Genomic DNA, 15,460 nt, shown 5'->3' with positions numbered 1-15,460 from the left:
AGACAGAGAGAGCCAATCCCTTTCCATCACAGCCAAAAAACAAATGTGGTTTGCAGATGCCTTGGACGGCGAGGGACATTTGGCTCAGAACTGGCTACATTTGTTTCACAGTCAACCTCAAGCGTACTAGGACAGAAACAAAAGCTCTCGCTTCTGCTCCAGCCTGACCTGAGCGCATGCGCACTTAGGAGAGACTCTGCACCCATGCTTGGCGGAGCAGATGAGACCTTCCATCCCTTACCCCAGGGAACTCCGAGAAGGGAAGATGCTCAAATATCCCTCCAACCATGTTAAGTCCTCTTTGACAACCATGGTTTTAATAGTGCCACACAAAGAGATGGATGACTCAAAAGCAGTTTCTTCAAAATTAAATCACTTTCTTTTGGGGCCTGGAACACCAGTCAGATCAGGACAACACAAGGAGAATCCTTGGCTCTTTTTAGAACGTAAACCGATGAGGTGTTATCTGGTGTTTCCTGCCTGAAGAAATACAAATGTCTTGAATCTGCACATGCACACGTCATCACAGAAATATACTCAAGAGGTGGCCCCAAAGATTGGCCTGATAACACATTTTCCGTTGGCTTTCTCACTTACTTTTTGGCATTCCTACTTTCCTTTTTTTTTCTCACCTTCTGTATTTTTCTTGCCCAGGAATGAATGTCCCTCCTTTGACCTGATCTTTGTTCCCTCCTGAGGAGATTCCTACAGGGAACTAACTTGCTGCTTGCTTTTCTGCCAGCCTGATTGGCATTGTGTTAGCAATGACTGGCAATAACAGTATATAGTGTTGTCCTTCCCAGATGGTATTTATTCTTTAAAAACCTTTGTTGATTTTGCAATCCGAAGAAATGACAATCGTGGCCATGCCAACAGGGAGTTGGACCCACTGGAGCCCCCACAGAAATCATGACCAGGGGTTTTCATTTCTACAAAAACTCCTGGGTTCTGAAGCTTATTCTTCAAGAGATGGTCTCCATATACAATTCCCCCTTTCAATCTAATTCAGCAAATATTTTGCCACTAGTAACAGAACCATGTGCTCGATATGTCACTGACTCAGGTACTGTGGAGAAATTAAGGAGTTATGCCTCGTTTTCTCCAAGGTGCCTGTCGGTGCAAATGAAACTTACCTACAACTGAAACAGCCACAAAGCAGCAGGCTAAAATTCATCATCAGGTACTAAATTCTGATGCAGAGCTGACAATACTACAGGAGTTCAAAGAGGGATAAATCAAGGTGATTGTCTGTTCTGGAGGGATGAGTGAGTTAGGGGTTAGCAGGCAGAAGGGGAAAGCCATTCAAGGTATGGACAATGTTCTCGGCTATAGTAGATATCAGAGCTAACCCAAAGCTGATGCTCTGAGCCATTTCTAAGTACTGAGTGAAAGGCTGCCTCTTTTGAGGTTCATTTTGCACCTTCAGATTGTTCCCAAGGTGAAGGTGAGACAAGAGGCCATTTGCCACAAGCAGGCCATCAACACAGTTGGTGCTGGTGATCTCAAAGCCTGGCTCTCCAGGCATAGCATGAGCAAATATCTGTCAAAAACTTGGGAAGTGAAATATTTCCAGATGATCAAGTGACCAAGGTCAAGGGTTCAATACTGGGTAGGCTAGTTAGCTTTGCCTGTTTCATGACATGAGTTTGTGCTGCTAACCCCAGGCCAACTGTTACATCTTAGTCATAAGAAGCCTGGGAAGAACATAAATAGATTTTGATGAATCTGCTACCACCATTAAAAAATCCACTGTTGGAGTTCCTGTTGGAGTTCCTATGAGGATGCGGATTCAATCCCTGGCCTTGCTCAGTGGGTTAAAGATCCTGCATGGCCGTGAGCTGTGGTGTAGGTTGGAGACACAGCTCAGATCCCGTGGCTATGGCTGGGATCCCAAGTTGCTGTGGCACAGCCTCTTTTGACCCCTAGCCTGGGAAATTCCATGTGCCGACCCTGTGGCCCTAAATAGAAAAAAAAATCCAGTTTAATACTGGCTGAGTTTACTGATGTGTTGGCAGTCTCGAATCTTTTTTGTTGTTGTTGTTTATTTTTATATCAATAAAATATGCTCATAATAGCAGTATAGTATAGCGGCTGAGCGTAGCAGGCAAGAGGTAAATTGCCTGGGATAAAATCCTAACTCAGCTGAATGACTTTGGACAGGGCACTTTATGTCATTGCACCTCAGTTTTTGTGTTTTTTGGGGTTTTTTTGTTTTGTTTTGTCTTTTTCTGCTTTTAGGGCTGCGCCTGCTGTGTGTGAAGATTCCCAGACTAGGGGTCGAATCGAAGCTGTAGCCGCCGGCCGGCGCCAGAGCCACAGCAACGCCAGATCCGAGCCATGTCTGCAACCTACACCACAGCTCACAGCAACGCTGGATCCTTAACCCACTGAGCAAGGCCAGGGATCGAACCCACAACCTCATGGTTCCAAGTCGGATTCGTTTCCACTGCACCACGGTGGGAACTCCTATTGTTGTTGTTTTTTCAATTTGAAAAGTAGCGGTGGAGGTGGTAATATTTTCATAGGATTGTTTCAAGGTATACATGAGATAGTATATGTAAAAGGATTAGAGGGCATATTGGACATGCAATAAATACCAGCTCATCACTATGATGGTCATTATTCATCCAGAATGGATCTTGGAGGGCATCTAGTTAAATAATACCATTTTACAAATAAGGAAATTCAGCTCTTGAGAGGTAAAGTGACTTTTTGACAATCATTAGTAAAACAGATACTAGTACCCTTGGCTCCTGACTCATAAAAAAGAAAACGTATGTTTATGTGTTATCTTACCCATTAACATAACACATTCACACACGTTATTTCCTATGCTCCCTCTTCTACCATGTTGCCTCTCCAAACTGAATGGCTAAAACATTTTTCAGGCACCCTGGTAGAAGAGGATCCCGTAGGCTGTGGTTCTCACTGAGTTCCAGGAAGAGGCACTTGTGTAATGAGATGATGGAAGGGCACGGGGAGGACACATCTCAACGTGCAGCAGACAAATGTGAGGCCTTCAGGGCTGTAGCAAAGTTATGTTCCATTATTAATTTGATGTTGTGTTAAATTAGATTTTTTTTTTTTTGTATTTTTAGGGCTGCCCCTGCGGCATATGGAAGTTCCCAGGCTAGGGGTCAAATCGGAGCTGCATCTGCCAACCTATGCCACAGCCACAGCAACTCAGGATCAGAGCTGCATCTGCAACCTATACCACAGCTCACAGCAGTGCCAGATCCTTAACCCACTGAGCGAGGACAGGGATCGAACCTGCATCCTCATGGATGCCAGCCAGGTTCATTACTCCTGAGCCATGAGAGGAACGCCCTCAAATCCCTAATTTTAGAAACATTTTTCTTCTTTCTGTTCACAAGATGTTGTTATAGTTTGCATCATGTCCTTCCAAGCGTTAATCCCCAGTGCAGCTCTATGTGGGGGTAGGAACTGGAGGGAGGTAATTAGAGTTAAAGGAGGTGGTAAGAGTGGGGTTCCTAATCTATAAACACTGGTGTCCTTAGAAACAGAGCAAGAGCCAAAGGGTTCTCTCTCTCTCCTCACATGGAGGAAAGGCCACGAGAAGACACAGTGAGAAGGCATCTGTCTATAAGCCAGAAAGAGCAGCCTCTTCGTGAAACCAACCTTGCTGGCAGCTTGGTCTTGGACTTCCAGCCTCCAGACCTGTGAGAAAATAAATTTCTGTCGTTTAAGCCTCACAGTCCATGGTATTTTGTTATGGCTGCCCCAGCAACCCCATACAACCTGTTGTTCTGTTAAAAGAACACCCTTTGCCTGACTGTTGGATATGGATTTATATTCATTTTTCCTGCTTGCTCTCTTTCTAGAATCCTGTCATATTCAGTGTCCCCTCCCTTTCTGCAAAGATGCTTCCTTGTATATGCCTGTTTGGCTGGCGTTCAGGGCTGGTGTTCAAATGAGCCATGGTTCTACTGTTCCTCAGTGTTAGTACACAGAGGGGCATATGTATGTTTATGTATGTATGTATGTTCATCATAAATACATGATTGATGACAAGGCTTGGGCTTATGCAATATAAGAGCTGGCTTCACCATCCTTGGGTCCACAGGGCAGACAATCAGGAAGAGAGGAGAGAAAATTGCAGTTCCAGCTGCTGCTTCATATCAATGAGGTGAGTCAGCCGATCTAGGACAGTGACAATGAGGTGAATATGAGTATTTCGATCTTGGAATGTGGGAATGTTTTCCTGTTTACTTTCTCCTCTATTGCCTGGAATCTTTGCTATTCAAAGAGGGCTTAGTTTTTAAAGGGCTCCCACCTCGTTATGTCAGGCCCATCCAGGATAATCTCTCTTTTGATTAAATCAAAATCAGTTGATGTAGAAATTTAATTGCATCTGAAAAATCCCCTCACTGTAGTATCTAGACCTGTGTTTGATTAAATGTGTGGGAGGAGGTATTCGTATATTGAGAAATGGCTACTGTCCCCTTCCCATTCTCCTGAAGGAATCGCCCTGTAGCCCACTCTAACCAGAAGCATACACAAAGGGAATGCTGGGGGTGTCCTTTAGCTCAGCCAAGTTGACAGGTCCCAAAGCCATCACAGTTTTCAATGACTCCATGTGTCTTCACACTCATGTTTTTATCTCACAGTACATCTAGCGATGATCTGTCACAAAAACGTATCTCCCCTCAATTCCTTGGAAAGACCACCAGCCTCTAAAAAGATATTATCCTCTTCTATTCTTCCTTTAGTTGTTCTCCTTGGGAGTAAATCCTGTCCAGTTTCACCGCATCCGTCTTTGGCTCTGTTTTGCTGTAATGTCCTAGGAAGGGCAGGATCTATGCCCTTATTTTTGTGGTCTCTTCGTTGTAGTCCTTCCAGTTATGAACTGGGGTTGAATAACGGCTTTACCACTTAAAAGCTGTGTGAAATTGATCCAATCCCTTACTTCCTCTGGGCTCAAGGTTTGCTTTGTAGGTCAAATGAGCAAATAAAGACAAGACACTCTGCTGCCTGCAGACGGCACGTCATGATGATTATCATCTCAACATTACTTTGTATTATTTTCTCAAAGTCCTTAAAGACAACCATAGAAAACGTTCCTTATCCAAACCCAGAGCTCAGGATGGATAGCAGCTGGTTTGCTCCTCGCTCAACCAAGAGTTAGCTCCAGTTGTTAGTTACTTTAAGACATTTCTTCAGAGGGACTTCTAATTGATATCAGCCCTTCATCATTTTCTCAGAGATATTGCCTAGAGAACTAGCGGAGGCAGTGATAAATATAATAATGGTAATTCCACAAAACCTCGATGTGTGCTAAAGGATCCAATGACAGTCTGAACAGCAGGAAGGAAAGATTCTTCCTACCAATTAATGGGAAGCCAAGTCTAATTTGCCACCTGCACAGCACTTTTGAACCTGTCAGGGAAAAAGGAAGCCAGTGAACCTTCATCTTGTTGCTAGTCTTCTTGGGGACTGTTTTCCAACGCAAATGAAAATAGCATTCATTAGAGTAAGAAATAGAAAGTCTGTGTCAGCTCCCTCTGTTCTCTTCTTGGCTAGAAGTAAAATCCCTCATTGTCAGTGAGGAGGTGGTTCCGAAAAGCCCTAAACCTACATACCCAGGTCCTGATGCAGGAGGATGAAGATTCCTTAAAACTCTGTAGAAAAATTTAGAGTGTTATTAGTGCTCCTGTGACTGATGAGTAAAAAGAAAAGAGAGTCCCATGGTTTCAAATTCCTAAATATGCGAAAATACTCTGGAAGCCAAGATAAGATAGTACTTCTGTTATGATTTTTTTTTGGGGGGGGGTGTCTTGATCACCTAAGCTGTCAATACAAACATTTATTCAATCATTAGTGTGTTCCTTTTTAAATCAAACACATGAACAAAAATAAAACAAATCCACAGGGAGTTCCTGTCGTGGTTCAGTGAAAAGGAATCTAACTAGCATCCATAAGGACACAGGTTCAATCCCTGGCCTTGCTCAGTGAGTTAAGGATCAGGAGTTGCCGTGAGCTGTGGTGTAGGTCACAGATGCAGCTCAGATCCCGTGATCCTGTGGTTGTGGCTGTGGCCAACAGCTATAGCCCCGATTCAACCCCTAGCCTGAGAATCTCCATATGCCTCAAGTGTGGCCCTAAAAAGAAAAAAAAAATCCGCAAATCCCTTTACTAATTTACTAATATTATTAATATTTCAGTATTGTTGCATTTCTTTTCGTTTGGTACTTTGCTTACAATTAGGGATGCAGCCCCTAGATTAAAATCTGTAATATGAGGCCAGGAGGTTAAAAATATGGATTATAGCTTATTCATTCACTAATTCACTAATTCAACATATATTAGTAAACCTACCATGTGCCTGGAATGGTGCCAGGAAAAATAACTTTTCCATCCTAGAAATGTTGCCTTACATGAAAGTCATCATATATTTATTGCTACTTTGCTGTAGAAGCTTTATACTATCAATTTTTAATTTATTGATGATGCTCCTAATCAGAAAGAACAAGCTCTTATGGAACATTTCTCACAAATTATGGTAATCGAATTCTCATCTGATCCTCATACCTTGATTAAAATTACCTCCTTCCTTTGTTGTGAACTCTGAATCCCATCGTGGTGCTGCTCTTCTGAACTGGCAGGTCACTTGGAGCCTTTTTGCCTCAGCAGCTCCTCAGCAGGCGGTGGGACGGGGGTGGGGCTTTCTTGGGCTACTGCAGAACCAGAGATTTCTTTTCCTGCCCCCCACCCCCTTATTATTGGTCTATTCACCCTCTTTGGAGTTTAGAGCTCAGTGCTCAGCTCAGGAGTACCCTCCGCCCCTCCACCTTCTTCTGCCCTGACTTACCCCCATCTCATAGTGCAGAAGGGGTGATGGGATGTAAGGGACCAAAGCTAAGCAATGGGTTGAGCTGAGGTCTGTGACATTCTCCTCCTCTCTTTGGGGATCTTTCCTCTGAGGTCCTCTTCTTCAAAGGCTATTGGAGTCTGGGACTGCTCTGAGACAGCCTGGAACAGGTGGCTTACAGTGGTTCTGGTTTAGGCACTGGAGATACTTCAAATCTCACCCTTTGGGAATTGCACAGAGCAGAGGGGCTGAAGAAAGACAGAATCCAAGTCCTGATTGTGTCTCTAGCTGTTTATTACCAGCAACCCAACTTCTTTTGAATTAGAGGGACAAATTTCCCTTGAAATCTCCGCTTCTCAGCTCTGTTCTTCCTGACAACCCCCTGTCTTCTCTCCTATAGGCTAGGCTGATGTAGAAAGGGTGAGAAATGCCACCTCACGTAGCCTCAAGACCACTTCCTCTGAAATTACAAGGGTTTTTTTTTCTGTTGTGTGTGTTACCCCCCTAGGAAGTCCTTCAAGTTTCTGCCTTTCTGATCAATACTTTAATTGCGATCAGTGACTCAGTTTGCTTCGAGCAACAGCTTTGGCTTAACATACCATGAGATTTACCTTCTTTCAGGATTTGTTTTCCATAAGCTTGTATCTCTCACCACAGAATATCTTCCAACAACATATACAACCAGTCTTAATAAATGGAAGAAAAAGTATTTTTGTCAGATCCAAATAAGGACACGTTATTGGACTCAAACATTTATTATAGGATTATCTCAATTTGTGTTTTTGTGTGCATGTATATATATATACATGCACAGATAATTAAGTATATTATATACATGTATCATATGCATATAAGATACAAGGCAATATAAATATCACAATATAAATATTAGACACAGTATAGACATAATAGAAATATGCTCAGGTCACCAGATATTAGGATGAAGAAATAAAAATTTAAGGTAAAATAGGGCCGTATTTATCTTGCTATAGATTTTCTCGATGTGTAGAGCATGAACCCAGCCAATAGTTTTCTTAGGCTACCTGGACATCATTAGGTATACCATTTATGCCCACTTGTGTGTTAAATCAAAATATTCCATATTATCGAGTGTTTAAGCCCCTAGGCTGCTCAGGTCCAAGGAAGCTCAGGGTAGGAAGAATTTCCTGAAATTCAGAAAGGTCTACTGTGAAGGAAATCTATCCCTAGACCACTCCTCTCAGAAAGGAAAAATCAAACACCCCAAATTCAATATATTCTAATTTGGAACACCACTTGCAGTTGTGTATAAAAATTTCCATTTTCAAAGGCCATTTACAGCTCTGCCTCAAATAGGTTTCATGTATATATTCATATGTACAGTCATATATATATGTGTATGTATATATATTTATATACATATATATGATTCACAGGCAGAATGCTTTTAAGACAATGAGTCACAGTGGGTAAAACCTTTATAAACTTTATATCTCACATTAGTTCTAGAAAAGTCTGAAAATGACTGAACTACCTAAAAGCCTTATAGGTCGAGTGTAGTTGGGCTGAACTCACAATCTCAGGACAATAAAACCTTCCGTAATTTGCTTTGTCCCTTGTCCTTGCCCTATCAAGACCATCTAAGACAGGCAATCATAGAAATTTCTAGATCCAGAGGGACCCCTTTGACCTTGTTAGTATCTTCCAACTATAGTTTCACTCCAAACCCTACAAAAAAAATAGAATCTTCCTACAACTATGGTTAAAAATTCCAGGGAAGCCACCTAGACTATGGATGAGAATCATTTCTGTTAAAATATAAATGTTCTGTCCTCATGACTTTAACAAATCTTTAAAGGTATAGAGATATTAATTTTTAAATACAAAGTGCTGTGAAGCCATGAAGGAGAAATCCCAAGGAAAAAATGATTTCCATATTGGAGGAGGTGTTGAGAGGCAGAGTTCCTGCTTCCCTTTGGACAGAGAGACAGAGCGTCACAAAACAAAATTGAATGTGTAGTAGATGCAGAAAGAAAGAAGTGGACAAAGCAAAAGATAGGTTTAAATAGAATGACATGGCAAATAATAACTAGAATAAGTCAAAACATCCCAGAGCCAGGATCTTAAGCTAGCCCCAGTGCTATCAGCGTACTGTTGGTCAAGAACTGACTGGTGAATTAATGAAACAGAGGAAATGAATGAGATCCCTAAAGGAGGCGTTTGTTTTGTTTTGTCTTGTCTTGTTTTGTTTCTTCAGGGCCGCACTTGCAGCATATGGAAGTTTCCAGGCTAGAGGTTAGTTCAGAGCTATAGCTGAGTGGCCTATCCCACAGCTACAGCAACGTGGGATCTGAGCCATAGCTGTGACCTACACAACAACGCACAGCAACACCAGATCCTTAACCCACTGAGTGAAGCCAGGAATCAAACCTGCATCCTCATGGATACTAGTCAGACTTGTTACCACTGAACCACAATGGGAACTTCCCCTGAAGGAATTTTTTGTTGTTGTTGTTGAGCTATTTACAGAGCTCTTCCATGCTTTAATACCCCAACATATAGAAAACATTAACTCCATTCACCAATTCAATTGTTATTTAATAAGGACTTTCTATGGGCAAGGCATTATGGCAGGTGCTGGAGAAACAATAAAGAACAAGATAAAGATTATCATACTCAGTGAAGTACGTCAGAAGCAGAAAGACCAATACCACATGATACCACTTATACGTGGAATCTAAAATATGACACAAATGAGCTTATCTGCAAAACAGAAACAGACTCACAGACATAGAGAGCAAATTTGTGATTGCCAAGGGGGAGCAGAGAGGTGGTGGGAAGAACTGGGAGTTTGGGATTAGCAGATGCAAACCCTTATATATAGGATGGATAAACAACAAGGTCCTACTGTATAGCACAGGGAGCTATACTCAATATCCTGAGATATACCATAATGGAAAAGAATATGAAAAAGAACATATGCATATCATATGGATAACTAAGTCACTTTGCTGTGCCAAAGAAATTGACACAACATTGCAAATCAACTATACTTCAATTAAACATAAATTTTTTTTAAAAAAGAACAAGATAAACTCTCCCTTGCCCCATAGAGTTTTCATCAGGCAGGGATGATATAATACCTCAATACATATATAATAATATATGCTGTCATTAGTGCCATAAGGATAACACACAGGGAGCTGTGACTGAGGAAAATGAGCAGAGATGGGCTTACTAGATAGAGTGGTTTGGGAAGGCCCCCTAGGGGAACTGAAAAGTATGGAATCAGTCATAAAAAGAGCTGTGAGGAGGGAGTGCCAACCAGTGAAGGCGAAGGAGGCAGCAGACCCAGAGGCCCAGAGGGTGAAACAGCTTGATAAGTTCTAGAAACTAACAGCAGGCAGCCTGGTGGGAGATCTGTGATACTGTTGAGGTATGTGGGAACGGTAGGCAGTCAGAGCTTTATCAAAATTGGAGCTTGATTGCAGAAAACAACCCGATTAGAGGGTGTGACCTAGCTTTCTGGGTAAGTGGCTTGCTAATATGCCTTAGAATTAAACTTGCCCACCCAGGCCTGGTTGGTAGATACCAGCCTCGCCAGCTGGACCTGGATCTGCAATTTACCCCATGGAGAAACAGAGGATGCATCTTTCCAGGGAGTTGGCTGCCCCTCAAAAAAAGAGAGAGAAGGAGCCCATGACTCAATTCCTTCTGCCAAACCCACCAAACAAAGAAGTCGTTCCTCTTCCAGGGAGAACAGAGGCCAGGACGCTTACTCAAATGGCGGTCCCTTTACTTGCAAACTTAGCCAGAAATGTGATTCCTCCACAAGAGCTACTTAGGTTTGTGCCTAACTGTGTGTTTGGACTAGAGGAGGCAGAAAGGAGGAAATAAGGTACCACAGTAGAATGGGAAAGACTCTGGCTTTTGCTGGCCAAAATCCCTCACAACCCTCACCAACATTTTTTTTCCTTTTGGGTGATGCCAACCAACAGCATCCATCAGAGATAGTAGCAGAGATATAAGACAGAGCTCTATTTTGGTTTTGATCCAGTTATGGCTAAACTAGACTTACAAGGAGAAATGCTGTCCATCAGAATTTAAGGTAGGCTAAGGTCTTTGCCAATAGCTGTGTCTTTGGACTCATTCTATTTTGGTTACAGGCACACAGGTGTGTGCCTGGCCCACGTGCATTCTTTATCCCTTCCATCAGTTTGTAAACCTCACCAGCTGCTTTTACATTTATCCATAGTGTCTGGTTCCATTATAGAAATTCCATTTTGCTATTTGACTTACTGACTCATAAGGTTAAGAACAGAGCTATTCAACCTTACTGAGTTCAGGCCAATGAGAAAAGTTACCTCTTCCCTATTCCATTCAAAACCTCTATCTTCCTTCCCTAAATAACATGGTTGCTGGGAAACAACCTGCACAGAGGGGGAAAAAAATCCTAGTTATAGTGAAAAGAGCCCTTCATCCTTTGGGAAAGCAGACCGGGCTCGCTCTGATTCACACACAGTGAAATCCTGCTTATCCCACTGTTTCCTGTTGTGTCCCCTAGGATCCATTAGCAGTGAATTTCTTGGCATTTGTGGCTGGCAGAAATGAGATCACCCAGGCCCAACAAGTTCCAGTCCACCGAGGGCTGGATTTCAGCACAGGCAGGCCGAGTACCCTTCCTAGTAACTGGTTGGGAGCAGAGTTCTCACTATAGGAGCTGTAGTTAGCCAGTCACAAATGTGCCTTTAGTGTCCATGGCGTCTTGCCTTCTGTAAGACAATTAACATTTTGGGGTTTTTTTTTTAATTAATTTTGACAAAATGTTCATAATTCACAAAGCTCAAGTAGCTCTATGAGCTTTACAACAAAACCCTCAGTACCTTGCTGCAGCCTCAGATTCTTACTCCCCAGAGGCATTCACTTTCAATTATTTAATCCTTCCTTTGGTAGTTACCTCAATAATTTTAAATAACATGCTTACACTGCTAGTTTTTTAACTTTAGGCATAATCTATCAGTTTCCTACTATAAAAAGATAGGATTTGACTCTGATGCATAGATACACATGCGTGCACTCACACACACTCACACATCCCTTCTCTTCCCTTCATCCTCCCACTACAGTTATATCACGATTTTTCATAGGATCCACACGCATTGTTTACTTATTGTGAGGTTATAAATAAGATGCTTATACTGCTGAATCAGAGGGAACACTATGATGTTTTTTTCTTATACAAATTTTCCCCTGAAGTGAGTAATTTTCCTAAATTATCCTTTCGCTCAGCTATATATGCAGCTATCTTTAATTCATCCCCAAAACAGATCTCCTCTAAAATGCTTCAAAAGACATGGGGTGATCTCTCATTATCACTCCTTTTCTTAGAAACGTCTCTCCTGGAGACTTCATCCTTTCCTGTTATTAGATGGGTCTGCTTCCATTGCCCTCCTGGCGGCTTCTTTAACCTACAATACACACAGGAGTTACACTTTTCTCCTTGCTGGGGTCTCTGATTTCCTAGATCCCTTTTTCCCCTCCTTCTTGATCTATACAGTAGATTTTCAAAAGGGGTATATGAATTGGAGATAAATTTTAGTTAACTATTTTTTTGGCCACACCCATGTCATATGGGTGTTCCCAGGCCAGGGACTGAATTTGACCTGCAGCTGTAACCTACACCACAGCTGTGGCAATGCAGGGTCCTTAACCCACTGTGCCACAGCGGGAACTCCTTAGGTAACTTTTATACCTGAAAAAAAAACTTTTATTCTCTTCTAATAAACGAAGTGGAGAAATAGTTTTTCCCTCAGAACTTTGTCATCTATCCATTGCCTTCTAATTTCCTGTGTGACTATTGAAAAATTTCAGGGAGTTCCCACTATGGCAAAGCAGAAACAAATCAGACTAGTATCCCTGAAGATGTGGGTTCGATCCCTGACCTCGCTCAATGGGTCAGGGATTCAGCATTGCCATGAGCTATAGTGTAGGTTGCATTTTTGTGGCTGTGGCATAGGCTGGCAGCTGCAGCTCCGATTTAACCCCTAGCCTGGGAACTTCCATATGCCACAAGTGTGACCCTAAAAAGCAAAACGAAACAAATTTAAAAAAAAAAAACCTTCAGATTGTTTTAATCCCTTTTTAAAAAAACATTTAATCTATTTTTTCTCCATGGAAAGCATTTAAAATTTTCATTTTCCCAGAAACTCTGAAATTCCATAATACTATGCCTATGCGTCCTTTTCTCTTCTAGTGGGTGCTTTCATTCTGGAAACAGGACTTTCAGTTCCAGGAAATTTCTTCAAATTACTTCTCTAATAATTTCCTTCCCTCACATTCTCTTTTTGTTTTTGGAAACAGCTTTTGGCGGGGGGCGGTGGGGGGAGTTGGATGGAACTCGGTGTGGTCTATGCATGCAGGTTGGAAAGAAGAATTTTCCAGATTCAAAGCAAGGTGAATAAAAGACAAGTGGATTGAGGATAGAGTTACTGTAACATAGTAGACCAGCTTCCTGATAATCAGGGAGAGCAGACAACAAGTGCTAGGTCATGTCTCTTTTTATAACCCAGGGAGAGGTGAGGTCTTAGGATACACCTGCTAGCCTGCTGATTGGTTGAGGAAAGAAGGGTGTTAGGATACACTTGCTGGTTGTTTGGAGGCATCAAGGTCCCTATAGGAGCAGGTGAGGAATGAGCCACATACCTTTCCTAGTAGGGGGCAAGAAGGAGTAGGCCAGGTTGCTCAAGGTGGAGGAGGAAGCATTACAATGAGATTGGTGGGGTGATGAAAAGGGCCTGGTAATTCTTGTTCTAGGCCAGAGGCTTTGAGTTCTGCCTCCTTGAAGGGGCCTTGAAGTCCAGCTGAACTGCTGAGTTGATCTATAGATTGTAGGGCAGGGGAGTGGGTTATTTTTTTTGTTTTTACACATTCTCTCCTATTCTTTGTCGTACCCTCTTTGTGTTTTGCTTTCCAGAAGATTTCCTCTACTTTATTTGTTCAGCAATGAATGTTTCCTTTCTGCAATTGTAGTTTCAATCCCCGGTAACCCTTTTTTTTTTTTTTTTTGTTTTCTGAATGTTCCTGTTTATGGCCTTTTAGAACAGCATAGTTTTCATGATGGTTGAGCTTATAAACTGAACAAGCAGATTGCCTGGGTGCCAACTGCAGCTCACCTGCTTAACCAGCTGTGTAACATTTGACAATATACGTACACCCTCTGCATCTCAGTTTCCTCAGCTATAAAATGGGGATAATAACAACACTGCTTCATGCAGAGTTATTGTGAGGACTCGGGAGCTTATTCTGAAAGCACATGGATCAGTGCCCAGCACATAGTAAGTGCTCAGTACCTGTCAGCTCTTATTATTATAGATGTGATATCTTCTTTCATCTTTCTGAAGATATTAATTACAGGGTTTTTTGCTACCTGCTTTGTCTCTGCATTTATTTTTCCCCTGTGTGTTTTGGTCTCCCTCTTTCATGAGGCTTTCCTCAAACATTTCTGGATCTTTTACCAGTGAGAAATTCAGATGCTGATTAGATGCTCTAGTGTTGGCACCCAGCTTGTGCCGGTGGTGGGGGTGGGTGGGAATGCAGTTCACTGTAAGTGATCTACTGGCTGTTTCAGGGTAGAGCCCCCAAGTAGTATAGGTCTTGGGTTGCTTAATCTCTTGCCTGGGGGTCTAAACCTGGCTACCAGGTTTCTTGAGACTGAGCTGGGTAAGTGGTCCAGACCCTCCAAGGCACTCTGCAGACCTTCCCTTCAGCCCACTGTTTTCTGTACAGGCCTTTGTTGCCTCTGCTGGGCCTCAGGTCCCATAGCTGGAAGCCCTCTTCAGAGACTCCACCTATGGCCTTCCCCCAGGGCCAGGGCTGAGAGTCACCTAGTTTTGCAGAATAATAGAGGGGATTTGTGAACCTATTTGCTTCTTACAGGGACATTTAACAAATGCCTTGTTTTCAGCCCTGCATGTACTTCCACTTCCGAAGGTATCTTTGCTGGCTCTTCTTGGGCTTTTCTGGGCTTCTGGGGTACAGACCTGCTTGCTTCTGGACTTTTCTCACTGGAACCTCTGGTTTTGTCCTTCTCTGACATGCTAAGTTTATTACCACTTATTCATCTTCTCTGTCTAGAGCTAAAATTGTGTGGCGGTTTTCCCAGCTTAGTTTTTCTCAACTCTTGGGACTGCATGCAGCCTTAAAAAAAAAAAAAAAAAAAAAAAAAAAAAAAAAAAAACTTTTATGTCCTATTTATGGAGTTTGGGGAAGATACAGTGATACACAGATATGTTTATCTGCCTCTCATGACAATTATACTTCTCAATGCATTTCTCATGATTCTGGGTTCTGCCTAGTGGACGGTAAATAATGAGGGCTATCGTCCAGATAATTCATAAATAGGTTACCTTAGTTTACGAAAATACTGCTGCAAGTCATTGCTGAGGGAACTGTGCTATGAGTCTTGAAAGGGAATTTTCCTGATCGGCTGGTGGGCTCTTGGCGTGTGATCAGCAATTCATATATGTGGACCTGTGAGCAAGGCTCAGGGGAGCCATGTGTTTTCCTATGACGGTGATTGTTGGCTGTGTGACCTTGGACAGTTAAAACCTCTGCTTTCCACTTGTTTCCCTTGTGAACAAACCATACCTTTGC

Source organism: Phacochoerus africanus, chromosome 11, assembly GCF_016906955.1.
Source record: "Phacochoerus africanus isolate WHEZ1 chromosome 11, ROS_Pafr_v1, whole genome shotgun sequence".
NCBI classification, from domain to species: domain Eukaryota; kingdom Metazoa; phylum Chordata; class Mammalia; order Artiodactyla; family Suidae; genus Phacochoerus; species Phacochoerus africanus.
This window is presented reverse-complemented; position numbering follows the sequence as displayed.